At 46.5% G+C, this 21,069-nt stretch overlaps 21 non-coding genes and 37 pseudogenes across 21 annotated transcripts; all 58 read right to left on the bottom strand.

The window, feature by feature from the left end:
• Window positions 1–24: 24 nt before the first annotated feature.
• LOC136744324 (uncharacterized) lies at window positions 25–143 on the bottom strand (annotated as a pseudogene).
• Window positions 144–359: 216 nt separating this feature from the next.
• Window positions 360–478, bottom strand: LOC136744439 (5S ribosomal RNA). Its single transcript, XR_010815970.1, has one exon. It is a non-coding gene; the product is annotated as a 5S ribosomal RNA (ribosomal RNA).
• A 215-nt stretch (window positions 479–693) lies between these two features.
• LOC136744357 (uncharacterized) lies at window positions 694–812 on the bottom strand (annotated as a pseudogene).
• Window positions 813–1,031: 219 nt separating this feature from the next.
• LOC136744144 (uncharacterized) lies at window positions 1,032–1,150 on the bottom strand (annotated as a pseudogene).
• A 210-nt stretch (window positions 1,151–1,360) lies between these two features.
• Window positions 1,361–1,479, bottom strand: LOC136744117 (5S ribosomal RNA). Its single transcript, XR_010815919.1, has one exon. It is a non-coding gene; the product is annotated as a 5S ribosomal RNA (ribosomal RNA).
• A 210-nt stretch (window positions 1,480–1,689) lies between these two features.
• LOC136744338 (uncharacterized) lies at window positions 1,690–1,808 on the bottom strand (annotated as a pseudogene).
• Window positions 1,809–2,018: 210 nt separating this feature from the next.
• On the bottom strand, window positions 2,019–2,137 carry LOC136744323 (uncharacterized; annotated as a pseudogene).
• A 216-nt stretch (window positions 2,138–2,353) lies between these two features.
• Window positions 2,354–2,472, bottom strand: LOC136744278 (uncharacterized; annotated as a pseudogene).
• A 220-nt stretch (window positions 2,473–2,692) lies between these two features.
• LOC136744410 (uncharacterized) lies at window positions 2,693–2,811 on the bottom strand (annotated as a pseudogene).
• Window positions 2,812–3,035: 224 nt separating this feature from the next.
• LOC136744341 (uncharacterized) lies at window positions 3,036–3,154 on the bottom strand (annotated as a pseudogene).
• Window positions 3,155–3,364: 210 nt separating this feature from the next.
• LOC136744262 (uncharacterized) lies at window positions 3,365–3,483 on the bottom strand (annotated as a pseudogene).
• Window positions 3,484–3,701: 218 nt separating this feature from the next.
• Window positions 3,702–3,820, bottom strand: LOC136744441 (5S ribosomal RNA). Its single transcript, XR_010815972.1, has one exon. It is a non-coding gene; the product is annotated as a 5S ribosomal RNA (ribosomal RNA).
• Window positions 3,821–4,035: 215 nt separating this feature from the next.
• LOC136744431 (uncharacterized) lies at window positions 4,036–4,154 on the bottom strand (annotated as a pseudogene).
• A 218-nt stretch (window positions 4,155–4,372) lies between these two features.
• LOC136744143 (uncharacterized) lies at window positions 4,373–4,491 on the bottom strand (annotated as a pseudogene).
• Window positions 4,492–4,705: 214 nt separating this feature from the next.
• On the bottom strand, window positions 4,706–4,824 carry LOC136744160 (uncharacterized; annotated as a pseudogene).
• A 208-nt stretch (window positions 4,825–5,032) lies between these two features.
• On the bottom strand, window positions 5,033–5,151 carry LOC136744387 (uncharacterized; annotated as a pseudogene).
• Window positions 5,152–5,367: 216 nt separating this feature from the next.
• Window positions 5,368–5,486, bottom strand: LOC136744142 (uncharacterized; annotated as a pseudogene).
• Window positions 5,487–5,695: 209 nt separating this feature from the next.
• Window positions 5,696–5,814, bottom strand: LOC136744416 (uncharacterized; annotated as a pseudogene).
• Window positions 5,815–6,024: 210 nt separating this feature from the next.
• Window positions 6,025–6,143, bottom strand: LOC136744179 (uncharacterized; annotated as a pseudogene).
• A 545-nt stretch (window positions 6,144–6,688) lies between these two features.
• LOC136744261 (uncharacterized) lies at window positions 6,689–6,807 on the bottom strand (annotated as a pseudogene).
• Window positions 6,808–7,023: 216 nt separating this feature from the next.
• LOC136744149 (uncharacterized) lies at window positions 7,024–7,142 on the bottom strand (annotated as a pseudogene).
• A 554-nt stretch (window positions 7,143–7,696) lies between these two features.
• On the bottom strand, window positions 7,697–7,815 carry LOC136744260 (uncharacterized; annotated as a pseudogene).
• Window positions 7,816–8,030: 215 nt separating this feature from the next.
• Window positions 8,031–8,149, bottom strand: LOC136744186 (uncharacterized; annotated as a pseudogene).
• Window positions 8,150–8,365: 216 nt separating this feature from the next.
• On the bottom strand, window positions 8,366–8,483 carry LOC136744141 (uncharacterized; annotated as a pseudogene).
• A 210-nt stretch (window positions 8,484–8,693) lies between these two features.
• Window positions 8,694–8,812, bottom strand: LOC136744292 (5S ribosomal RNA). The gene has a single exon (XR_010815956.1). It is a non-coding gene; the product is annotated as a 5S ribosomal RNA (ribosomal RNA).
• Window positions 8,813–9,033: 221 nt separating this feature from the next.
• Window positions 9,034–9,151, bottom strand: LOC136744130 (5S ribosomal RNA). The gene has a single exon (XR_010815932.1). It is a non-coding gene; the product is annotated as a 5S ribosomal RNA (ribosomal RNA).
• Window positions 9,152–9,707: 556 nt separating this feature from the next.
• LOC136744157 (uncharacterized) lies at window positions 9,708–9,825 on the bottom strand (annotated as a pseudogene).
• A 210-nt stretch (window positions 9,826–10,035) lies between these two features.
• Window positions 10,036–10,154, bottom strand: LOC136744280 (5S ribosomal RNA). Its single transcript, XR_010815955.1, has one exon. It is a non-coding gene; the product is annotated as a 5S ribosomal RNA (ribosomal RNA).
• Window positions 10,155–10,377: 223 nt separating this feature from the next.
• On the bottom strand, window positions 10,378–10,496 carry LOC136744349 (uncharacterized; annotated as a pseudogene).
• Window positions 10,497–10,706: 210 nt separating this feature from the next.
• LOC136744116 (5S ribosomal RNA) lies at window positions 10,707–10,825 on the bottom strand. Its single transcript, XR_010815918.1, has one exon. It is a non-coding gene; the product is annotated as a 5S ribosomal RNA (ribosomal RNA).
• A 224-nt stretch (window positions 10,826–11,049) lies between these two features.
• LOC136744398 (uncharacterized) lies at window positions 11,050–11,168 on the bottom strand (annotated as a pseudogene).
• A 210-nt stretch (window positions 11,169–11,378) lies between these two features.
• On the bottom strand, window positions 11,379–11,497 carry LOC136744134 (5S ribosomal RNA). Its single transcript, XR_010815936.1, has one exon. It is a non-coding gene; the product is annotated as a 5S ribosomal RNA (ribosomal RNA).
• A 221-nt stretch (window positions 11,498–11,718) lies between these two features.
• Window positions 11,719–11,837, bottom strand: LOC136744347 (uncharacterized; annotated as a pseudogene).
• Window positions 11,838–12,062: 225 nt separating this feature from the next.
• Window positions 12,063–12,181, bottom strand: LOC136744461 (5S ribosomal RNA). Its single transcript, XR_010815992.1, has one exon. It is a non-coding gene; the product is annotated as a 5S ribosomal RNA (ribosomal RNA).
• Window positions 12,182–12,406: 225 nt separating this feature from the next.
• Window positions 12,407–12,525, bottom strand: LOC136744460 (5S ribosomal RNA). The gene has a single exon (XR_010815991.1). It is a non-coding gene; the product is annotated as a 5S ribosomal RNA (ribosomal RNA).
• A 211-nt stretch (window positions 12,526–12,736) lies between these two features.
• Window positions 12,737–12,855, bottom strand: LOC136744268 (5S ribosomal RNA). The gene has a single exon (XR_010815954.1). It is a non-coding gene; the product is annotated as a 5S ribosomal RNA (ribosomal RNA).
• A 220-nt stretch (window positions 12,856–13,075) lies between these two features.
• On the bottom strand, window positions 13,076–13,194 carry LOC136744148 (uncharacterized; annotated as a pseudogene).
• Window positions 13,195–13,418: 224 nt separating this feature from the next.
• On the bottom strand, window positions 13,419–13,537 carry LOC136744397 (uncharacterized; annotated as a pseudogene).
• A 210-nt stretch (window positions 13,538–13,747) lies between these two features.
• On the bottom strand, window positions 13,748–13,866 carry LOC136744113 (5S ribosomal RNA). Its single transcript, XR_010815915.1, has one exon. It is a non-coding gene; the product is annotated as a 5S ribosomal RNA (ribosomal RNA).
• Window positions 13,867–14,090: 224 nt separating this feature from the next.
• On the bottom strand, window positions 14,091–14,209 carry LOC136744395 (uncharacterized; annotated as a pseudogene).
• Window positions 14,210–14,419: 210 nt separating this feature from the next.
• On the bottom strand, window positions 14,420–14,538 carry LOC136744133 (5S ribosomal RNA). Its single transcript, XR_010815935.1, has one exon. It is a non-coding gene; the product is annotated as a 5S ribosomal RNA (ribosomal RNA).
• A 221-nt stretch (window positions 14,539–14,759) lies between these two features.
• Window positions 14,760–14,878, bottom strand: LOC136744345 (uncharacterized; annotated as a pseudogene).
• A 225-nt stretch (window positions 14,879–15,103) lies between these two features.
• On the bottom strand, window positions 15,104–15,222 carry LOC136744459 (5S ribosomal RNA). Its single transcript, XR_010815990.1, has one exon. It is a non-coding gene; the product is annotated as a 5S ribosomal RNA (ribosomal RNA).
• Window positions 15,223–15,447: 225 nt separating this feature from the next.
• Window positions 15,448–15,566, bottom strand: LOC136744458 (5S ribosomal RNA). The gene has a single exon (XR_010815989.1). It is a non-coding gene; the product is annotated as a 5S ribosomal RNA (ribosomal RNA).
• Window positions 15,567–15,777: 211 nt separating this feature from the next.
• Window positions 15,778–15,896, bottom strand: LOC136744214 (uncharacterized; annotated as a pseudogene).
• Window positions 15,897–16,121: 225 nt separating this feature from the next.
• LOC136744330 (uncharacterized) lies at window positions 16,122–16,240 on the bottom strand (annotated as a pseudogene).
• A 216-nt stretch (window positions 16,241–16,456) lies between these two features.
• On the bottom strand, window positions 16,457–16,575 carry LOC136744128 (5S ribosomal RNA). Its single transcript, XR_010815930.1, has one exon. It is a non-coding gene; the product is annotated as a 5S ribosomal RNA (ribosomal RNA).
• A 224-nt stretch (window positions 16,576–16,799) lies between these two features.
• On the bottom strand, window positions 16,800–16,918 carry LOC136744329 (uncharacterized; annotated as a pseudogene).
• A 216-nt stretch (window positions 16,919–17,134) lies between these two features.
• Window positions 17,135–17,253, bottom strand: LOC136744256 (5S ribosomal RNA). Its single transcript, XR_010815953.1, has one exon. It is a non-coding gene; the product is annotated as a 5S ribosomal RNA (ribosomal RNA).
• Window positions 17,254–17,477: 224 nt separating this feature from the next.
• Window positions 17,478–17,596, bottom strand: LOC136744438 (uncharacterized; annotated as a pseudogene).
• A 210-nt stretch (window positions 17,597–17,806) lies between these two features.
• LOC136744245 (5S ribosomal RNA) lies at window positions 17,807–17,925 on the bottom strand. The gene has a single exon (XR_010815952.1). It is a non-coding gene; the product is annotated as a 5S ribosomal RNA (ribosomal RNA).
• A 550-nt stretch (window positions 17,926–18,475) lies between these two features.
• Window positions 18,476–18,594, bottom strand: LOC136744383 (uncharacterized; annotated as a pseudogene).
• Window positions 18,595–18,803: 209 nt separating this feature from the next.
• Window positions 18,804–18,922, bottom strand: LOC136744234 (5S ribosomal RNA). The gene has a single exon (XR_010815951.1). It is a non-coding gene; the product is annotated as a 5S ribosomal RNA (ribosomal RNA).
• A 223-nt stretch (window positions 18,923–19,145) lies between these two features.
• On the bottom strand, window positions 19,146–19,264 carry LOC136744417 (uncharacterized; annotated as a pseudogene).
• A 210-nt stretch (window positions 19,265–19,474) lies between these two features.
• Window positions 19,475–19,593, bottom strand: LOC136744222 (5S ribosomal RNA). Its single transcript, XR_010815949.1, has one exon. It is a non-coding gene; the product is annotated as a 5S ribosomal RNA (ribosomal RNA).
• Window positions 19,594–20,147: 554 nt separating this feature from the next.
• On the bottom strand, window positions 20,148–20,266 carry LOC136744210 (5S ribosomal RNA). Its single transcript, XR_010815948.1, has one exon. It is a non-coding gene; the product is annotated as a 5S ribosomal RNA (ribosomal RNA).
• Window positions 20,267–20,482: 216 nt separating this feature from the next.
• On the bottom strand, window positions 20,483–20,601 carry LOC136744235 (uncharacterized; annotated as a pseudogene).
• A 218-nt stretch (window positions 20,602–20,819) lies between these two features.
• On the bottom strand, window positions 20,820–20,938 carry LOC136744356 (uncharacterized; annotated as a pseudogene).
• Window positions 20,939–21,069: the final 131 nt, after the last annotated feature.

Raw genomic sequence — 21,069 nt, 5'->3', positions numbered from 1 at the left:
TGAAGTTACCCAGGAGACGTAAAAAGCTTGCAGCACCTGGTATTTCCAGGAGGTCACACATCCAAGTACTGACTAGGCCCTGCCCCGTTTAGCTTCCGAAATCTGATATGATCGGGCGCGTTCAGGACGGTGTGACTACAAGCCAAGAGGCCTGGCTGCATGATGTCTCTTAAAGGCAGGCGGATATTGACGGAACTTCCAGCAAAAAAAAAAAAAAAAAAGAAAAATGGAGGGAGAAATATCAGTGCAGCAAAGGCTGTTGAAAGTAGCCGGGTACGTGTACAATTCTTCAATAATATCTCCTCCAGACTGAAAGAGAGTATTAAGAGCTACGATGAAGTTACCCAGGAGACGTAAAAAGCTTGCAGCACCTGGTATTTCCAGGAGGTCACCCAACCAAGTACTGGCCAGACCCTGCCCCGTTTAGCTTCCGAGATCTGACGAGATCGGGCGCATTCAGGACGGTGTGGCTGCAAGCCGAGAGGCCTGGCTGCATGATGTCTCTTAAAGGTTGGCGGGTATTGACGGAACTTCCAGCAAAAAAAAAAAAAAAAAAGAAAAATGGATGGAAAAATATCAGTGCAGCAAAGGGTGTTGACAGTAGCTGGGTACGTGTACAATACTTCAATTATATCTCCTCCAGACAGATAGAGAGTATTAAGAGCTACGATAAAGTTACCCAGGAGACGTAAAAGCTTGCAGCACCAGGTATTTCCAGGAGGTCTCACATTCATGTACCGACCAGGTCCTGCCCCGTTTAGCTTCCAAGATCTGACGAGATCGGGCGAGTTCAGGATGGTGTGGCCGCAAGCCGAGATGCCTGGCTGCATGATGTCTCTTAAAGGCTGGCGGGTATTGAGGGAATTTCCAGCAAAAAAAAAAAAAAAAAAATAGAAAAATGGAGGGAAAAATATCAGTGCAGGAAAGGGTGTTGAAAGTAGCCGGGTACGTGTACAATTCTTCAATTATTTCTCCTGGAGATATAAAGAGAGTATTAAGAGCTACGATGAAGTTACCCAGGAGACGTAAAAAGCTTGCAGCACCTGGCATTTCCAGGAGGTCACCCATCCAAGTACTGACCAGGCCCTGCCCCGTTTAAATTCCAAGATCTGATGAGATCGGGGGCGTTCAGGACGGTGTGGCTGCAAGCCAAGAGGCCGGGCTGCATGATGTCTCTTAATGGTTGGCGGGTTTTGACGGAACATCCAGCAAAAAAAAAAAAGAGAAATGGAGGGAGAAATTCCAGTGCAGCAAAGGGTGTTGAAAGTAGCCGGGTACGTGTACAATTCTTCAATTATATCTCCTGCAGACAGAAAGAGAGTATTAAGAGCTACGATGAAGTTACCCAGGAGACGTAAAAAGCTTGCAGCACCTGGTATTTCTAGGAGGTCAGCCATCCAAGTACTGACCAGGCCCTGCCCCGTTTAGCTTCCGAGATCTGACGAGATCGGGCGCGTTCAGGACGGTGTGGCCACAAGCCGAGAGGCCTGGCTGCATGATGTCTCTTAAAGGTTTGCGGGTATTGACGGAACTTCCAGCAAAAAAAAAAAAAAAAAATGGAGGGAGAAATATCAGTGCAGCAAAGGCTGTTGAAAGTAGCCGTGTACGTGTACAATACTTCAATTATATCTCCTCCAGACAGAAAGAGAGTACTAAGAGCTACGATGAAGTTACCCAGGAGACGTAAAAAGCTTGCAGCACCTGGTATTTCCAGGAGGTCACACATCCAAGTACTGACCAGGTCCTGCCCCATTTAGCTTTCGAGATCTTACTAGATCGGGCGCGTTCAGGACGGTGTGGCCACAAGCCGAGAGGCCTGGCTGCATGATGTCTCTTAAAGGTTGGCGGGTATTGACGGAACTTCCAGCAAAAAAAAAAAAAAAAAATAGAGGGAAATATACCAGTGCAGCAAAGGGTGTTGAAAGTAGCCGGGTACGTGTACAATTCTTCAATTATATCTCCTGGAGACAGAAAGAGAGTTTTAAGAGCTACGATGAAGTTACCCAGGAGACGTAAAAAGCTTGCAGCACCTGGTATTTCCAGGAGGTCACACATCCAAGTACTGACTAGGCCCTGCCCCGTTTAGCTTCCGAAATCTGATATGATCGGGCGCGTTCAGGACGGTGTGACTACAAGCCAAGAGGCCTGGCTGCATGATGTCTCTTAAAGGCTGGCGGATATTGACGGAACTTCCAGCAAAAAAAAAAAAAAAAAAGAAAAATGGAGGGAGAAATATCAGTGCAGCAAAGGCTGTTGAAAGTAGCCGGGTACGTGTACAATTCTTCAATAATATCTCCTCCAGACTGAAAGAGAGTATTAAGAGCTACGATGAAGTTACCCAGGAGACGTAAAAAGCTTGCAGCACCTGGTATTTCCAGTAGGTCACCCAACCAAGTACTGGCCAGACCCTGCCCCGTTTAGCTTCCGAGATATGATGAGATCAGGCGCGTTCAGGACGGTGTGGCCGCAAGCCAAGAGACCTGGCTGCATGATGTCTCTTAAAGGCTGGCAAGTATTGACGGAACTTCCAGCAAAAAAAAAAAAAAAAAAAAATAGAAAAAGGGAGGGAAAAATATCAGTGCAGCAAAGGGTGTTGAAAGTAGCCGGGTACATGTACAATTCTTCAATTATATCTCCTCCAGACAGATAGAGAGTATTAAGAGCTACGATGAAGTTACCCAGGAGACGTAAAAGCTTGCAGCACTAGGTATTTCCAGGCGGTCTCACATTCGTGTACTAACCAGGTCCTGCCCCATTTAGCTTTCGAGATCTTACGAGATCGGGCGCGTTCAGGACGGTGTGGCCACAAGCCGAGAGGCCTGGCTGCATGATGTCTCTTAAAGGTTGGCGGGTATTGACGGAACTTCCAGCAAAAAAAAAAAAAAAAAAAAAAAAAAAGAAAAATGGATGGAAAAATATCAGTGCAGCAAAGGATGTTGACAGTAGCTGGGTACGTGTACAGTACTTCAATTATATCTCCTCCAGACAGATAGAGAGTATTAAGAGCTACGATAAAGTTACCCAGGAGACGTAAAAGCTTGCAGCACGAGGTATTTCAAGGAGGTCTCACATTCATGTACTGACCAGGTCCTGCCCCGTTTAGCTTCCGAGATCTGACGAGATCGGGCGCGTTCAGGATGGTGTGGCCGCAAGCCAAGATGCCTGGCTGCATGATGTCTCTTAAAGGCTGGCGGGTATTGACGGAACTGCCAGCAAAAAAAAAAAAGAAAAATAGAGGGAAATATACCAGTGCAGCAAAGGGTGTTGAAAGTAGCCGGGTACGTGTACCATTCTTCAATTATATCTCCTGGAGACAGAAAGAGAGTTTTAAGAGCTACGATGAAGTTACCCAGGAGACGTAAAAAGCTTGCAGCACCTGGTATTTCCAGGAGGTCACACATCCAAGTACTGACCAGGCCCTGCCCCGTTTAGCTTCCGAAATCTGATATGATCGGGCGCGTTCAGGACGGTGTGACTACAAGCCAAGAGGCCTGGCTGCATGATGTCTCTTAAAGGCTGGCGGATATTGACGGAACTTCCAGGAAAAAAATAAAATAAAAAGAAAAATGGAGGGAAAAATATCAGTGCAGCAAAGGGTGTTTTAATAGTAGCCTAGTACGTGTACAATTCTTCAATTATATCTCCTAGAGACAGAAAGAGAGTATTAAGAGCTACGATGAAGTTACCCAGGAGACGTAAAAGGCTTGCAGCACCTGGCATTTCCAGGAGGTCTCCCATCCAAGTACTGACCAGGCCCTGCCCCGTTTAGCTTCCGAGATCTGACGAGATCGGGCGCATTCAGGACGGTGTGGCCGCAAGCCGAGAAGCCTGGCTGCATGATGTCTCTTAAAGGTTGGCGGGTATTGACGGAACTTCCAGCAAAAAAAAAAACAAAAAAGAAAAATGGATGGAAAAATATCAGTGCAGCAAAGGGTGTTGACAGTAGCTGGGTACGTGTACAATACTTCAATTATATCTCCTCCAGACAGATAGAGAGTATTAAGAGCTACGATAAAGTTACCCAGGAGACGTAAAAGCTTGAAGCACCAGGTATTTCCAGGAGGTCTCACATTCATGTACCGACCAGGTCCTGCCCCGTTTAGCTTTCAAGATCTGACGAGATCGGGCGAGTTCAGGATGGTGTGGCCGCAAGCCAAGATGCCTGGCTGCATGATGTCTCTTAAAGTCTGGCGGGTATTGACGGAATTTCCAGCAAAAAAAAAAAAAAAAAAATAGAAAAATGGAGGGAAAAATATCAGTGCAGGAAAGGGTGTTGAAAGTAGCCGGGTACGTGTACAATTCTTCAATTATATCTCCTGGAGACAGAAAGAGAGTATTAAGAGCTACGATGAAGTTACCCAGGAGACGAAAAAGCTTGCAGCACCTGGCATTTCCAGGAGGTCACCCATCCAAGTACTGACCAGGCCCTGCCCCGTTTAAATTCCAAGATCTGATGAGATCGGGGGCGTTCAGGACGGTGTGGCTGCAAGCCAAGAGGCTGGGCTGCATGATGTCTCTTAAAGGTTGGTGGGTATTGACGGAACTTCCAGCAAAAAAAAAAAAAAAAAGAAAAATGGATGGGAAAATATCAGTGCAGCAAAGGGTGTTGACAGTAGCTGGGTACGTGTACAATACTTCAATTATGTCTCCTCCAGACAGAAAGAGAGTATTAAGAGCTACGATGAAGTTACCCAGGAGACAAAAAAGCTTGCAGCACCAGGTTTTTCCAGGAGGTCACCCATCCAAGTACTGACCAGGCCCTGCCCCTTTTACCTTCCGAGATCTTACGAGATCGGGCGCATTCAGGACGGTGTGGCCACAAGCCGAGAGGCCTGGCTGCATGATGTCTCTTAAAGGTTGGCGGATATTGACGAACTTCCAGCAAAAAAAAAAAAGAAAAATGGAGGGAAAAATATCAGTGCAGCAAAGGCTGTTGAAAGTAGCCGTGTACGTGTACAATACTTCAAATATATCTCCTCCAGACAGAAAGAGAGTACTAAGAGCTACGATGAAGTTACCCAGAAGACAAAAAAGCTTGCAGCACCAGGTATTTCCAGGAGGTCACCCATCCAAGTACTGACCAGGCCCTGCCCCTTTTACCTGTCAAGATCTGACGATATCGGGTGCGTTCAGGACGGTGTGGCCGAAAGCCAAGAAGCCTGGCTGCATGATGTCTCTTTAGGCTGGTGGGTATTGACGGAACTTCCAGCAAAAAAAAAAAAAAAAAAAGAAAAATGGAGGGAGAAATATCAGTGCAGCAAAGGCTGTTGAAAGTAGCCGGGTACGTGTACAATACTTCAATTATATCTCCTCCAGAGTGAAAGAGAGTATTAAGAGCTACGATGAAGTTACCCAGGGGACGTAAAAAGCTTGCAGCACCTGGCATTTCCAGGAGGTCACCCATCCAAGTACTGACCAGGCCCTGCCCCGTTTAAATTCCAAGATCTGATGAGATCGGGGGCGTTCAGGACGGTGTGGCTGCAAGCCAAGAGGCCGGGCTGCATGATGTCTCTTAATGGTTGGCGGGTTTTGACGGAACATCCAGCAAAAAAAAAAAAGAGAAATGGAGGGAGAAATACCAGTGCAGCAAAGGGTGTTGACAGTAGCTGGATACGTGTACAATACTTCAATTATATCTCCTCCAGACAGATAGAGAGTATTAAGAGCTACGATAAAGTTACACAGGAGACGTAAAAGCTTGCAGCACGAGGTATTTCCAGGAGGTCTCACATTCATGTACTGACCAGGTCCTGCCCCGTTTAGCTTCCGATATCTGACGAGATCCGGCGCGTTCAGGATGGTGTGGCCGCAAGCCGAGATGCCTGGCTGCATGATGTCTCTTAAAGGCTGGCGGGTATTGACGGAACTGCCAGCAAAAAAAAAAAAGAAAAATAGAGGGAAATATACCAGTGCAGCAAAGGGTGTTGAAAGTAGCCGGGTACGTGTACAATTCTTCAATTATATCTCCTGGAGACAGAAAGAGAGTATTAAGAGCTACGATGAAGTTACCCAGGAGACATAAAAAGCTTGCAGCACCTCGTATTTCTAGGAGGTCTCCCATTCAAGTACTGACCAGGCCCTGCCCCGTTTAGCTTCCGAGATCTGACGAGATCGGGCGCATTCAGGACGGTGTGGCCACAAGCCGAAAGGCCTGGCTGCATGATGTCTCTTAAAGGTTGGCGGGTATTGACGGAACTTCCAGCAAAAAAAAAAAAAAAAAAAAGAAAAATGGAGGGAGAAATATCAGTGCAGCAAAGGCTGTTGAAAGTAGCCGGGTACGTGTACAATTCTTCAATAATATCTCCTCCAGACAGATAGAGAGTATTAAGAGCTACGATAAAGTTACCCAGGAGACGTAAAAGCTTTCAGCACGAGGTATTTCAAGGAGGTCTCCCATCCAAGTACTGACCAGGTCATGCCCCGTTTAGCTTTCGAGATCTTACGAGATCGGGCGCGTTCAGGACGGTGTGGCCGCAATACGAGATGCCTGGCTGCATGATGTCTCTTAAAGGCTGGCGGGTATTGACGGAACTGCCTGCAAAAAAAAAAAGAAAAATAGAGGGAAATATACCAGTGCAGCAAAGGGTGTTGAAAGTAGCCGGGTACGTGTACAATTCTTCAATTATATCTCCTGGAGACAGAAAGAGAGTTTTAAGAGCTACGATGAAGTTACCCAGGAGACGTAAAAAGCTTGCAGCACCTGGTATTTCCAGGAGGTCACACATCCAAGTACTGACCAGGCCCTGCCCCGTTTAGCTTCCGAAATCTGATATGATCGGGCGCGTTCAGGACGGTGTGACTACAAGCCAAGAGGCCTGGCTGCATGATGTCTCTTAAAGGCTGGCGGATATTGACGGAACTTCCAGCAAAAAAATAAAATAAAAAGAAAAATGGAGGGAAAAATATCAGTGCAGCAAAGGGTGTTGAAAGTAGCCTAGTACGTGTACAATTCTTCAATTATATCTCCTGGAGACAGAAAGAGAGTATTAAGAGCTACGATGAAGTTACCCAGGAGACGTAAAAGGCTTGCAGCACCTGGTATTTCTAGGAGGTCTCCCATCCCAGTACTGACCAGGCCCTGCCCCGTTTAGCTTCCGAGATCTTACGAGATCGGGCGCATTCAGGACGTTGTGGCCGCAAGCCGAGAGGCCTGGCTGCATGATGTCTCTTAAAGGTTGGCGGGTACTGACGGAACTTCCAGCAAAAAAAAAAAAAAAAAAAAAGAAAAAGAAAAATGGAGGGAAAAATATCAGTGCAGTAATGGGTTTTGAAAGTAGGCGGGTACGTGTACAATTCTTCAATTATATCTCCTCCAGACAGAAAGAGAGTATTAAGAGCTGCGATGAAGTTACCCAGGAGACGTAAAAGGCTTGCAGCACCTCGTATTTCTAGGAGGTCTCACATTCAAGTACTGACCAGGTCCTGCCCCGTTTAGCTTCCGAGATCTGACGATATCATGCGCATTCAGGACGGTGTGGCCGAAAGCCGAGAGGCCCAGCTGCATGATGTCTCTTTAAGGTTGGCGGGTATTGACGGAACTGCCAGCAAAAAAAAAAAAGAAAAATAGAGGGAAATATACCAGTGCAGCAAAGGGTGTTGAAAGTAGCCGGGTACGTGTACAATTCTTCAATTATATCTCCTGGAGACAGAAAGAGAGTTTTAAGAGCTACGATGAAGTTACCCAGGAGACGTAAAAAGCTTGCAGCACCTGGTATTTCCAGGAGGTCACACATCCAAGTACTGACCAGGCCCTGCCCCGTTTAGCTTCCGAAATCTGATATGATCGGGCGCGTTCAGGACGGTGTGACTACAAGCCAAGAGGCCTGGCTGCATGATGTCTCTTAAAGGCTGGCGGATATTGACGGAACTTCCAGCAAAAAAATAAAATAAAAAGAAAAATGGAGGGAAAATATCAGTGCAGCAAAGGGTGTTGAAAGTAGCCTAGTACGTGTACAATTCTTCAATTATATCTCCTGGACACAGAAAGAGAGTATTAAGAGCTACGATGAAGTTACCCAGGAGACGTAAAAGGCTTGCAGCACCTGGTATTTCTAGGAGGTCTCCCATCCAAGTACTGACCAAGCCATGCCCCGTTTAGCTTCCGAGTTCTGACGAGATCGGGCGAATTCAGGACGGTGTGGCCGCAAGCCGAGAGGCCCAGCTGCATGATGTCTCTTTAAGGCTGGCGGGTATTGACGGAACTTCCAGCAAAAGAAAAAAGAAAAAAGAAAAATGGAGGGAAAAATATCAGTGCAGCAAAGGGTTTTGAAAGTAGCCGGGTACGTGTACAATTCTTCAATAATATCTCCTACAGACTGAAAGAGAGTATTAAGAGCTATGATGAAGTTACCCAGGAGACGTAAAAAGCTTGCAGCACCTGGTATTTCTAGGAGGTCTCCCATCCAAGTACTGACCAGGCCCTGCCCCGTTAGCTTCCGAGATCTGACGAGATCGGGCGCGTTCAGGATGGTGTGGCCGCAAGCCGAGATTCCTGGCTGCATGACGTCTCTTAAAGGCTGGCGGGTATTGACGGAACTGCCAGCAAAAAAAAAAAAGAAAAATAGAGGGAAATATACCAGTGCAGCAAAGGGTGTTGAAAGTAGCCGGGTACGTGTACAATTCTTCAATTATATCTCCTGGAGACAGAAAGAGAGTATTAAGAGCTACGATGAAGTTACCCAGGAGACGTAAAAAGCTTGCAGCACCTGGTATTTCTAGGAGGTCTCCCATCCAAGTACTGACCAGGCCCTGCCCCGTTTAGCTTCCGAGATCTGACGAGATCGGGCGCATTCAGGACGGTGTGGCCACAAGCCGAGATGCCTGGCTGCATGATGTCTCTTAAAGGTTGGCGGGTATTGACGGAACTTCCAGCAAAAAAAAAAAAAAAAAAAAATAGAAAAATGGAGGGAAAAATATCAGTGCAGGAAAGGGTGTTGAAAGTAGCCGGGTACGTGTACAATTCTTCAATTATATCTCCTGGAGACAGAAAGAGAGTATTAAGAGCTACGATGAAGTTACCCAGGAGACGTAAAAAGCTTGCAGCACCTGGTATTTCCAGGAGGTCACCCATCCAAGTACTGACCAGGCCCTGCCCCGTTAGCTTCCAAGATCAGATGAGATCGGGCGCGTTCAGGACGGTGTGGCCGCAAGCCAAGAGGCCTGGCTGCATGATGTCTCTTAAAGGCTGGCGGGTATTGACGGAACTTCCAGCAAAAAAAAAAAAATAAATAAATAGAAAAATGGAGGGAAAAATATCAGTGCAGGACAGGGTGTTGAAAGTAGCCGGGTACATGTACAATTCTTCAATTATATCTCCTCCAGACTGAATGAGAGTATTAAGAGCTACGCTGAAGTTACCCAGGAGATGTAAAAAGCTTGCAGCACCTGGTATTTCCAGGAGGTCTCACATTCAAGTACTGACCAGGTCCTGCCCCGTTTAGCTTCCGAAATCTGACGATATCATGCGCATTCAGGACGGTGTGGCCGAAAGCCGAGAGGCCCAGCTGCATGATGTCTCTTTAAGGCTGACGGGTATTGACGGAACTTCCAGCAAAAGAAAAAAGAAAAAAGAAAAATGGAGGGAAAAATATCAGTGCAGCAAAGGGTTTTGAAAGTAGCCGGGTACGTGTACAATTCTTCAATAATATCTCCTACAGACTGAAAGAGAGTATTAAGAGCTATGATGAAGTTACCCAGGAGACGTAAAAAGCTTGCAGCACCTGGTATTTCTAGGAGGTCTCCCATCCGAGTACTGACCAGGCCCTGCCCCGTTAGCTTCCGAGATCTGACGAGATCGGGCGCGTTCAGGATGGTGTGGCCGCAAGCCGAGATGCCTGGCTGCATGACGTCTCTTAAAGGCTGGCGGGTATTGACGGAACTGCCAGCAAAAAAAAAAAAGAAAAATAGAGGGAAATATACCAGTGCAGCAAAGGGTGTTGAAAGTAGCCGGGTACGTGTACAATTCTTCAATTATATCTCCTGGAGACAGAAAGAGAGTATTAAGAGCTACGATGAAGTTACCCAGAAGACGTAAAAAGCTTGCAGCACCTGGTATTTCTAGGAGGTCTCCCATCCAAGTACTGACCAGGCCCTGCCCCGTTTAGCTTCCGAGATCTGACGAGATCGGGCGCATTCAGGACGGTGTGGCCACAAGCCGAAAGGCCTGGCTGCATGATGTCTCTTAAAGGTTGGCGGGTATTGACGGAACTTCCAGCAAAAAAAAAAAAAAAAATAGAAAAAAGAAAAATGGATGGAAAAATATCAGTGCAGCAAAGGGTGTTGACAGTAGCTGGATACGTGTGCAATACTTCAATTATATCTCCTCCAGACAGAGAGAGAGTATTAAGAGCTACGATAAAGTTACCCAGGAGACGTAAAAGCTTGCAGAACTAGGTATTTCCAGGAGGTCTCACTTTCATGTACTGACCAAGTCCTGCCCCGTTTAGCTTCCGAGATCTGACGAGATCGGGCGCGTTCAGGATGGTGTGGCCGCAAGCCGAGATGCCTGGCTGCATGATGTCTCTTAAAGGCTGGCGGGTATTGACGGAACTGCCAGCAAAAAAAAAAATGAAAAATAGAGGGAAATATACCAGTGCAGCAAAGGGTGTTGAAAGTAGCCGGGTACGTGTACAATTCTTCAATTATATCTCCTGGAGACAGAAAGAGAGTATTAAGAGCTACGATGAAGTTACCCAGGAGACGTAAAAAGCTTGCAGCACCTGGTATTTCCAGGAGGTCACCCATCCAAGTACTGACGAGGCCCTGCCCCGTTTAGCTTCCGAGATCTGACGAGATCGGGCGCATTCAGGACGGTGTGGCCACAAGCCGAAAGGCCTGGCTGCATGATGTCTCTTAAAGGTTGGCGGGTATTGACGGAACTTCCAGCAAAAAAAAAAAAAAAAAATAGAAAAAAGAAAAATGGATGGAAAAATATCAGTGCAGCAAAGGGTGTTGACAGTAGCTGGATACGTGTGCAACACTTCAATTATATCTCCTCCAGACAGAGAGAGAGTATTAAGAGCTACGATAAAGTTACCCAGGAGACGTAAAAGCTTGCAGAACTAGGTATTTCCAGGAGGTCTCACTTTCATGTACTGACCAGGTCCTGCCCCGTTTAGCTTCCGAGATCTGACGAGATCGGGCGCGTTCAGGATGGTGTGGCCGCAAGCCGAGATGCCTGGCTGCATGATGTCTCTTAAAGGCTGGCGGGTATTGACGGAACTGCCAGCAAAAAAAAAAATGAAAAATAGAGGGAAATATACCAGTGCAGCAAAGGGTGTTGAAAGTAGCCGGGAACGTGTACAATTCTTCAATTATATCTCCTGGAGACAGAAAGAGAGTATTAAGAGCTACGATGAAGTTACCCAGGAGACGTAAAAAGCTTGCAGCACCTGGTATTTCCAGGAGGTCACCCATCCAAGTACTGACGAGGCCCTGCCCCGTTTAGCTTCCGAGATCTGACGAGATCGGGCGTGTTCAGGACGGTGTGGCCACAAGCCAAGAGGCCGGGCTGCATGATGTCTCTTAAAGGCTGGCGGGTATTGACAGAACTTCCAGCAAAAAATAAAAAATAAATAAATAGAAAAATGGAGGGAAAAATATCAGTGCAGGACAGGGTGTTGAAAGTAGCCGGGTACATGTACAATTCTTCAATTATATCTCCTCCAGACTGAATGAGAGTATTAAGAGCTACGCTGAAGTTACCCAGGAGATGTAAAAAGCTTTCAGCACCTGGTATTTCCAGGAGGTCACCCATCCAATTACTGACCAGGCCCTGCCCAGTTTTTCTTCCGAGATCTGACGAGATCTTGCGTCTTCAGGATGGTGTGGCCGCAAGCCGAGATGCCTGGCTGCATGATGTCTCTTAAAGGTTGGCGGGTATTGACGGAACTTCCAGCAAAAAAAAAATATAAAAAAAGAAAAAAGAAAAATGGATGGAAAAATATCAGTGCAGCAAAGGGTGTTGACAGTAGCTGGATACGTGTACAATACTTCAATTATATCTCCTCCAGACAGAGAGAGAGTATTAAGAGCTACGATGAAGTTACCCAGGAGACGTAAAAAGCTTGCAGCACCTGGTATTTCTAGGAGGTCTCCCATCCAAGTACTGACCAGGCCCTGCCCCGTTTAGCTTCCGAGATCTGACGAGATCAGGCGCATTCAGGACGGTGTGGCCACAAGCCGAAAGGCCTGGCTGCATGATGTCTCTTAAAGGTTGGCGGGTATTGACGGAACTTCCAGCAAAAAAAAAATATAAAAAAAGAAAAAAGAAAAATGGATGGAAAAATATCAGGGCAGCAAAGGGTGTTGACAGTAGCTGGATACGTGTACAATACTTCAATTATATCTCCTCCAGACAGAGAGAGAGTATTAAGAGCTACGATGAAGTTACCCAGGAGACGTAAACAGCTTGCAGCACCTGGTATTTCTAGGAGGTCTCCCATCCAAGTACTGACCAGGCCCTGCCCCGTTTAGCTTCCGAGATCTGACGAGATCAGGCGCATTCAGGACGGTGTGGCCACAAGCCGAAAGGCCTGGCTGCATGATGTCTCTTAAAGGTTGGCGGGTATTGACGGAACTGCCAGCAAAAAAAAAAAAAGAAAAATAGAGGGAAATATACCAGTGCAGCAAAGGGTGTTGAAAGTAGCCGGGTACGTGTACAATTCTTCAATTATATCTCCTGGAGACAGAAAGAGAGTATTAAGAGCTACGATGAAGTTACCCAGGAGACGTAAAAAGCTTGCAGCACCTGGTATTTCTAGGAGGTCTCCCATCCAAGTACTGACCAGGCCCTGCCCCGTTTAGCTTCCGAGATCTGACGAGATCGGGCGCATTCAGGACGGTGTGGCCACAAGCCGAAAGGCCTGGCTGCATGATGTCTCTTAAAGGTTGGCGGGTATTGACGGAACTTCCAGCAAAAAGAAAAAAAAAAAAAAATAGAAAAATGGAGGGAAAAATATCACTGCAGGAAAGGGTGTTGAAAGTAGCCGGGTACGTGTACAATTCTTCAATTATATCTCCTGCAGACTGAAAGAGAATATTAAGAGCTACGATAAAGTTACCCAGGAGACGTAAAAGCTTGCAGCACCTGGTATTTCCAGGAGGTCTCACATTCAAGTACTGACCAGGCCCTGCCCCGTTTAGCTTCCGAGATCTGACGAGATCGGGCGCATTCAGGACGGTGTGGCCACAAGCCGAAAGGCCTGGCTGCATGATGTCTCTTAAAGGTTGGCGGGTATTGACGGAACTTCCAGCAAAAAAAAAAAAAAAAAATAGAAAAAAGAAAAATGGATGGAAAAATATCAGTGCAGCAAAGGGTGTTGACAGTAGCTGGATACGTGTGCAATACTTCAATTATATCTCCTCCAGACAGAGAGAGAGTATTAAGAGCTACGATAAAGTTACCCAGGAGACGTAAAAGCTTGCAGAACTAGGTATTTCCAGGAGGTCTCACTTTCATGTACTGACCAGGTCCTGCCCCGTTTAGCTTCCGAGATCTGACGAGATCGGGCGCGTTCAGGATGGTGTGGCCGCAAGCCGAGATGCCTGGCTGCATGATGTCTCTTAAAGGCTGGCGGGTATTGACGGAACTGCCAGCAAAAAAAAAAATGAAAAATAGAGGGAAATATACCAGTGCAGCAAAGGGTGTTGAAAGTAGCCGGGTACGTGTACAATTCTTCAATTATATCTCCTGGAGACAGAAAGAGAGTATTAAGAGCTACGATGAAGTTACCCAGGAGACGTAAAAAGCTTGCAGCACCTGGTATTTCCAGGAGGTCACCCATCCAAGTACTGACGAGGCCCTGCCCCGTTTAGCTTCCGAGATCTGACGAGATCGGGCGCATTCAGGATGGTGTGGCCACAAGCCGAAAGGCCTGGCTGCATGATGTCTCTTAAAGGTTGGCGGGTATTGACGGAACTTCCAGCAAAAAAAAAAAAAAAAAATAGAAAAAAGAAAAATGGATGGAAAAATATCAGTGCAGCAAAGGGTGTTGACAGTAGCTGGATACGTGTGCAATACTTCAATTATATCTCCTCCAGACAGAGAGAGAGTATTAAGAGCTACGATAAAGTTACCCAGGAGACGTAAAAGCTTGCAGAACTAGGTATTTCCAGGAGGTCTCACTTTCATGTACTGACCAGGTCCTGCCCCGTTTAGCTTCCGAGATCTGACGAGATCGGGCGCGTTCAGGATGGTGTGGCCGCAAGCCGAGATGCCTGGCTGCATGATGTCTCTTAAAGGCTGGCGGGTATTGACGGAACTGCCAGCAAAAAAAAAAATGAAAAATAGAGGGAAATATACCAGTGCAGCAAAGGGTGTTGAAAGTAGCCGGGTACGTGTACAATTCTTCAATTATATCTCCTGGAGACAGAAAGAGAGTATTAAGAGCTACGATGAAGTTACCCAGGAGACGTAAAAAGCTTGCAGCACCTGGTATTTCCAGGAGGTCACCCATCCAAGTACTGACGAGGCCCTGCCCCGTTTAGCTTCCGAGATCTGACGAGATCGGGCGTGTTCAGGACGGTGTGGCCACAAGCCAAGAGGCCGGGCTGCATGATGTCTCTTAAAGGCTGGCGGGTATTGACAGAACTTCCAGCAAAAAATAAAAAATAAATAAATAGAAAAATGGAGGGAAAAATATCAGTGCAGGACAGGGTGTTGAAAGTAGCCGGGTACATGTACAATTCTTCAATTATATCTCCTCCAGACTGAATGAGAGTATTAAGAGCTACGCTGAAGTTACCCAGGAGATGTAAAAAGCTTTCAGCACCTGGTATTTCCAGGAGGTCACCCATCCAATTACTGACCAGGCCCTGCCCAGTTTTTCTTCCGAGATCTGACGAGATCTTGCGTCTTCAGGATGGTGTGGCCGCAAGCCGAGATGCCTGGCTGCATGATGTCTCTTAAAGGTTGGCGGGTATTGACGGAACTTCCAGCAAAAAAAAAATATAAAAAAAGAAAAAAGAAAAATGGATGGAAAAATATCAGTGCAGCAAAGGGTGTTGACAGTAGCTGGATACGTGTACAATACTTCAATTATATCTCCTCCAGACAGAGAGAGAGTATTAAGAGCTACGATGAAGTTACCCAGGAGACGTAAAAAGCTTGCAGCACCTGGTATTTCTAGGAGGTCTCCCATCCAAGTACTGACCAGGCCCTGCCCCGTTTAGCTTCCGAGATCTGACGAGATCAGGCGCATTCAGGACGGTGTGGCCACAAGCCGAAAGGCCTGGCTGCATGATGTCTCTTAAAGGTTGGCGGGTATTGACGGAACTTCCAGCAAAAAAAAAATATAAAAAAAGAAAAAAGAAAAATGGATGGAAAAATATCAGGGCAGCAAAGGGTGTTGACAGTAGCTGGATACATGTACAATACTTCAATTATATCTCCTCCAGACAGAGAGAGAGTATTAAGAGCTACGATGAAGTTACCCAGGAGACGTAAACAGCTTGCAGCACCTGGTATTTCTAGGAGGTCTCCCATCCAAGTACTGACCAGGCCCTGCCCCGTTTAGCTTCCGAGATCTGACGAGATCAGGCGCATTCAGGACGGTGTGGCCACAAGCCGAAAGGCCTGGCTGCATGATGTCTCTTAAAGGTTGGCGGGTATTGACGGAACTGCCAGCAAAAAAAAAAAAAGAAAAATAGAGGGAAATATACCAGTGCATCAAAGGGTGTTGAAAGTAGCCGGGTACGTGTACAATTCTTCAATTATATCTCCTGGAGACAGAAAGAGAGTATTAAGAGCTACGATGAAGTTACCCAGGAGACGTAAAAAGCTTGCAGCACCTGGTATTTCTAGGAGGTCTCCCATCCAAGTACTGACCAAGCCATGCCCCGTTTAGCTTCCGAGTTCTGACGAGATCGGGGGAATTCAGGACGGTGTGGCCGCAAGCCGAGAGGCCTGGCTGCATGATGTCTCTTAAAGGTTGGCGGGTATTGACGGAACTTCCAGCAAAAAAAAAAAAAAAAAAAAAGAAAAAGAAAAATGGAGGGAAAAATATCAGTGCAGTAATGGGTTTTGAAAGTAGCCGGGTACGTGTACAATTCTTCAATTATATCTCCTCCAGACAGAAAGAGAGTATTAAGAGCTACGATGAAGTTACCCAGGAGACGTAAAAAGCTTGCAGCACCTGGCATTTCCAGGAGGTCACCCATCCAAGTACTGACCAGGCCCTGCCCCTTTTACCTTCCGAGATCTGACGATATCGGGCGCGTTCAGGACGGTGTGGCCGAAAGCCAAGAGGCCCGGCTGCATGATGTCTCTTTAGGCTGGTGGGTATTGACGGAACTTCCAGCAAAAAAAAAAAAAAAAAAAGAAAAATGGAGGGAGAAATATCAGTGCAGCAAAGGGTGTTGAAAGTAGCCGGGTACGTGTACAATTCTTCAATTATATCTCCTGGAGACAGAAAGAGAGTATTAAGAGCTACGATGAAGTTACCCAGGAGACGTAAAAAGCTTGCAGCACCTGGTATTTCTAGGAGGTCTCCCATCCAAGTACTGACCAGGCCCTGCCCCGTTTAGCTTCCGAGATCTGACAAGATCGGGCGCATTCAGGACGGTGTGGCCACAAGCCGAAAGGCCTGGCTGCATGATGTCTCTTAAAGGTTGGCGGGTATTGACGGAACTTCCAGCAAAAAAAAAAAAGAAAAAAAAGAAAAAGAAAAATGGAGGGAAAAATATCAGTGCAGTAATGGGTTTTGAAAGTAGCCGGGTACGTGTACAATTCTTCAATTATATCTCCTCCAGACAGAAAGAGAGTATTAAGAGCTACGATGAAGTTACCCAGGAGACGTAAAAGCTTGCAGCACCTGGCATTTCCAGGAGGTCACCCATCCAAGTACTGACCAGGCCCTGCCCCTTTTACCTTCCGAGATCTGACGATATCGGGCGCGTTCAGGACGGTGTGGCCGAAAGCCAAGAGGCCCGGCTGCATGATGTCTCTTTAGGCTGGTGGGTATTGACGGAACTTCCAGCAAAAAAAAAAAAAAAAAAAGAAAAATGGAGGGAGAAATATCAGTGCAGCAAAGGGTGTTGAAAGTAGCCGGGTACGTGTACAATTCTTCAATTATATCTCCTGGAGACAGAAAGAGAGTATTAAGAGCTACGATGAAGTTACCCAGGAGACGTAAAAAGCTTGCAGCACCTGGTATTTCTAGGAGGTCTCCCATCCAAGTACTGACCAGGCCCTGCCCCGTTTAGCTTCCGAGATCTGACGAGATCGGGCGCATTCAGGACGGTGTGGCCACAAGCCGAAAGGCCTGGCTGCATGATGTCTCTTAAAGGTTGGCGGGTATTGACGGAACTTCCAGCAAAAAAAAAAAAGAAAAAAAGAAAAAAGAAAAATGGATGGAAAAATATCAGTGCAGCAAAGGGTGTTGACAGTAGCTGGATACGTGTACAGTACTTCAATTATATCTCCTCCAGACAGAGAGAGAGTATTAAGAGCTACGATAAAGTTACCCAGGAGACGTAAAAGCTTGCAGAACTAGGTATTTCCAGGAGGTCTCACTTTCAAGTACTGACCAGGTCCTGCCCCGTTTAGCTTCCGAGATCTGACGAGATAGGGCGCGTTCAGGATGGTGCGGCCGCAAGCCGAGATGCCTGGCTGCATGATGTCTCTTAAAGGCTGGCGGGTATTGACGGAACTGCCAGCAAAAAAAAAAAAGAAAAATAGAGGGAAATATACCAGTGCAGCAAAGGGTGTTGAAAGTAGCCGGGTACGTGTACAATTCTTCAATTATATCTCCTGGAGACAGAAAGAGAGTATTAAGAGCTACGATGAAGTTACCCAGGAGACGTAAAAAGCTTGCAGCACCTGGTATTTCTAGGAGGTCTCCCATCCAAGTACTGACCAGGCCCTGCCCCGTTTAGCTTCCGAGATCTGACGAGATCGGGCGCATTCAGGACGGTGTGGCCACAAGCCGAAAGGCCTGGCTGCATGATGTCTCTTAAAGGTTGGCGGGTATTGACGGAACTTCCAGCAAAAAAAAAAAAAAAAAAAGAAAAATGGATGGAAAAATATCAGTGCAGCAAATGGTGTTGACTTTAGCTGGGTACGTGTACAATACTTCAATTATATCTCCTCCAGACAGATAGAGAGTATTAAGAGCTACGATAAAGTTACCCAGGAGACGTAAAAGCTTGCAGCACCAGGTATTTCCAGGAGGTCTCACATTCATGTACTGACCAGGTCCTGCCCCGTTTAGCTTCCGAAATCTGACGATATCATGCGCATTCAGGACGGTGTGGCCGAAAGCCGAGAGGCCCAGCTGCATGATGTCTCTTTAAGGCTGGCGGGTATTGACGGAACTTCCAGCAAAAAAAAAAAGAAAAAAGAAAAATGGAGGGAAAAATATCAGTGCAGCAAAGGGTTTTGAAAGTAGCCGGGTACGTGTACAATTCTTCAATAATATCTCCTCCAGACAGAGAGAGAGTATTAAGAGCTACGATAAAGTTACCCAGGAGACGTAAAAGCTTGCAGCACTAGGTATTTCCAGGAGGTCTCACTTTCATGTACTGACCAGGTCCTGCCGCGTTTAGCTTCCGAGATCTGACGAGATCGGGCGCGTTCAGGATGGTGTGGCCGCAAGCCGAGATGCCTGGCTGCATGATGTCTCTTAAAGGCTGGTGGGTATTGACGGAACTGCCAGCAAAAAAAAAAAGAAAAATAGAGGGAAATATACCAGTGCAGCAAAGGGTGTTGAAAGTAGCCGGGTACGTGTACAATTCTTCAATTATATCTCCTGGAGACAGAAAGAGAGTATTAAGAGCTACGATGAAGTTACCCAGGAGACGTAAAAAGCTTGCAGCACCTGGTATTTCTAGGAGGTCTCCCATCCAAGTACTGACCAGGCCCTGCCCCGTTTAGCTTCCGAGATCTGACGAGATCGGGCGCATTCAGGACGGTGTGGCCACAAGCCGAAAGGCCTGGCTGCATGATGTCTCTTAAAGGTTGGCGGGTATTGAATGAACTTCCAGCAAAAAAAAAAAGAAAAAAAGAAAAAAGAAAAATGGATGGAAAAATATCAGTGCAGCAAAGGGTGTTGACAGTAGCTGGATACGTGTACAGTACTTCAATTATATCTCCTCCAGACAGAGAGAGAGTATTAAGAGCTACGATAAAGTTACCCAGGAGACGTAAAAGCTTGCAGAACTAGGTATTTCCAGGAGGTCTCACTTTCAAGTACTGACCAGGTCCTGCCCCGTTTAGCTTCCGAGATCTGACGAGATAGGGCGCGTTCAGGATGGTGTGGCCGCAAGCCGAGATGCCTGGCTGCATGATGTCTCTTAAAGGCTGGCGGGTATTGACGGAACTGCCAGCAAAAAAAAAAAAGAAAAATAGAGGGAAATATACCAGTGCAGCAAAGGGTGTTGAAAGTAGCCGGGTACGTGTACAATTCTTCAATTATATCTCCTGGAGACAGAAAGAGAGTATTAAGAGCTACGATGAAGTTACCCAGGAGACGTAAAAAGCTTGCAGCACCTGGTATTTCTAGGAGGTCTCCCATCCAAGTACTGACCAGGCCCTGCCCCGTTTAGCTTCCGAGATCTGACGAGATCGGGCGCATTCAGGACGGTGTGGCCACAAGCCGAAGGGCCTGGCTGCATGATGTCTCTTAAAGGTTGGCGGGTATTGACGGAACTTCCAGCAAAAAAAAAAAAAAAAAAAAGAAAAAAGAAAAATGGATGGAAAAATATCAGTGCAGCAAAGGGTGTTGACAGTAGCTGGATACGTGTACAGTACTTCAATTATATCTCCTCCAGACAGAGAGAGAGTATTAAGACCTACGATAAAGTTACCCAGGAGACGTAAAAGCTTGCATAACTAGGTATTTCCAGGAGGTCTCACTTTCATGTACTGACCAGGTCCTGCCCCGTTTAGCTTCCGAGATCTGACGAGATAGGGCGCGTTCAGGATGGTGTGGCCGCAAACCGAGATGCCTGGCTGCATGATGTCTCTTAAAGGCTGGCGGGTATTGACGGAACTGCCAGCAAAAAAAAAAAAAGAAAAATACAGGGAAATATACCAGTGCAGCAAAGGGTGTTGAAAGTAGCCGGGTACGTGTACAATTCTTCAATTATATCTCCTGGAAACAGAAAGAGAGTATTAAGAGCTACGATGAAGTTACCCAGAAGACGTAAAAAGCTTGCAGCACCTGGTATTTCTAGGAGGTCTCCCATCCAAGTACTGACCAGGCCCTGCCCCGTTTAGCTTCCGAGATCTGACGAGATCGGGCGCATTCAGGACGGTGTGGCCACAAGCCGAAAGGCCTGGCTGCATGATGTCTCTTAAAGGTTGGCGGGTATTGACGGAACTTCCAGCAAAAAAAAAAAAAAAAAAAGAAAAATGGATGGAAAAATATCAGTGCAGCAAATGGTGTTGACAGTAGCTGGGTACATGTACAATACTTCAATTATATCTCCTCCAGACAGATAGAGAGTATTAAGAGCTACGATAAAGTTACCCAGGAGACGTAAAAGCTTGCAGCACCAGGTATTTCCAGGAGGTCTCACATTCATGTACTGACCAGGTCCTGCCCCGTTTAGCTTCCGAGATCTGACGAGATCGGGCGCGTTCAGGACGGTGTGGCCGCAAGCCGAGATGCCTGGCTGCATGAAGTCTCTTAAAGGCTGGCGGGTATTGACGGAATTTCCAGCAAAAAAAAAAAAAAAAAAATAGAAAAATGGAGGGAAAAATATCAGTGCAGGAAAGGGTGTTGAAAGTAGCAAGGTACGTGTACAATTCTTCATTTATATCTCCTGCAGACTGAAAGAGAGTATTAAGAGCTACGATAAAGTTACCCAGGAGACGTAAAAGCTTGCAGCACCAGGTATTTCCAGGAGGTCTCACATTCATGTACCGACCAGGTCCTGCCCCGTTTAGCTTCCAAGATCTGACGAGATCGGGCGAGTTCAGGATGGTGTGGCCGCAAGCCGAGATGCCTGGCTGCATGATGTCTCTTAAAGGCTGGCGGGTATTGACGGAACTGCCAGCAAAAAAAAAAAAGAAAAATAGAGGGAAATATACCAGTGCAGCAAAGGGTGTTGAAAGTAGCCGGGTACGTG

The sequence above is a fragment of the Amia ocellicauda genome, unplaced genomic scaffold (genome assembly GCF_036373705.1).
Source record: "Amia ocellicauda isolate fAmiCal2 unplaced genomic scaffold, fAmiCal2.hap1 HAP1_SCAFFOLD_83, whole genome shotgun sequence".
NCBI lineage: Eukaryota > Metazoa > Chordata > Actinopteri > Amiiformes > Amiidae > Amia > Amia ocellicauda.
This window is presented reverse-complemented; position numbering and strand designations above follow the sequence as displayed.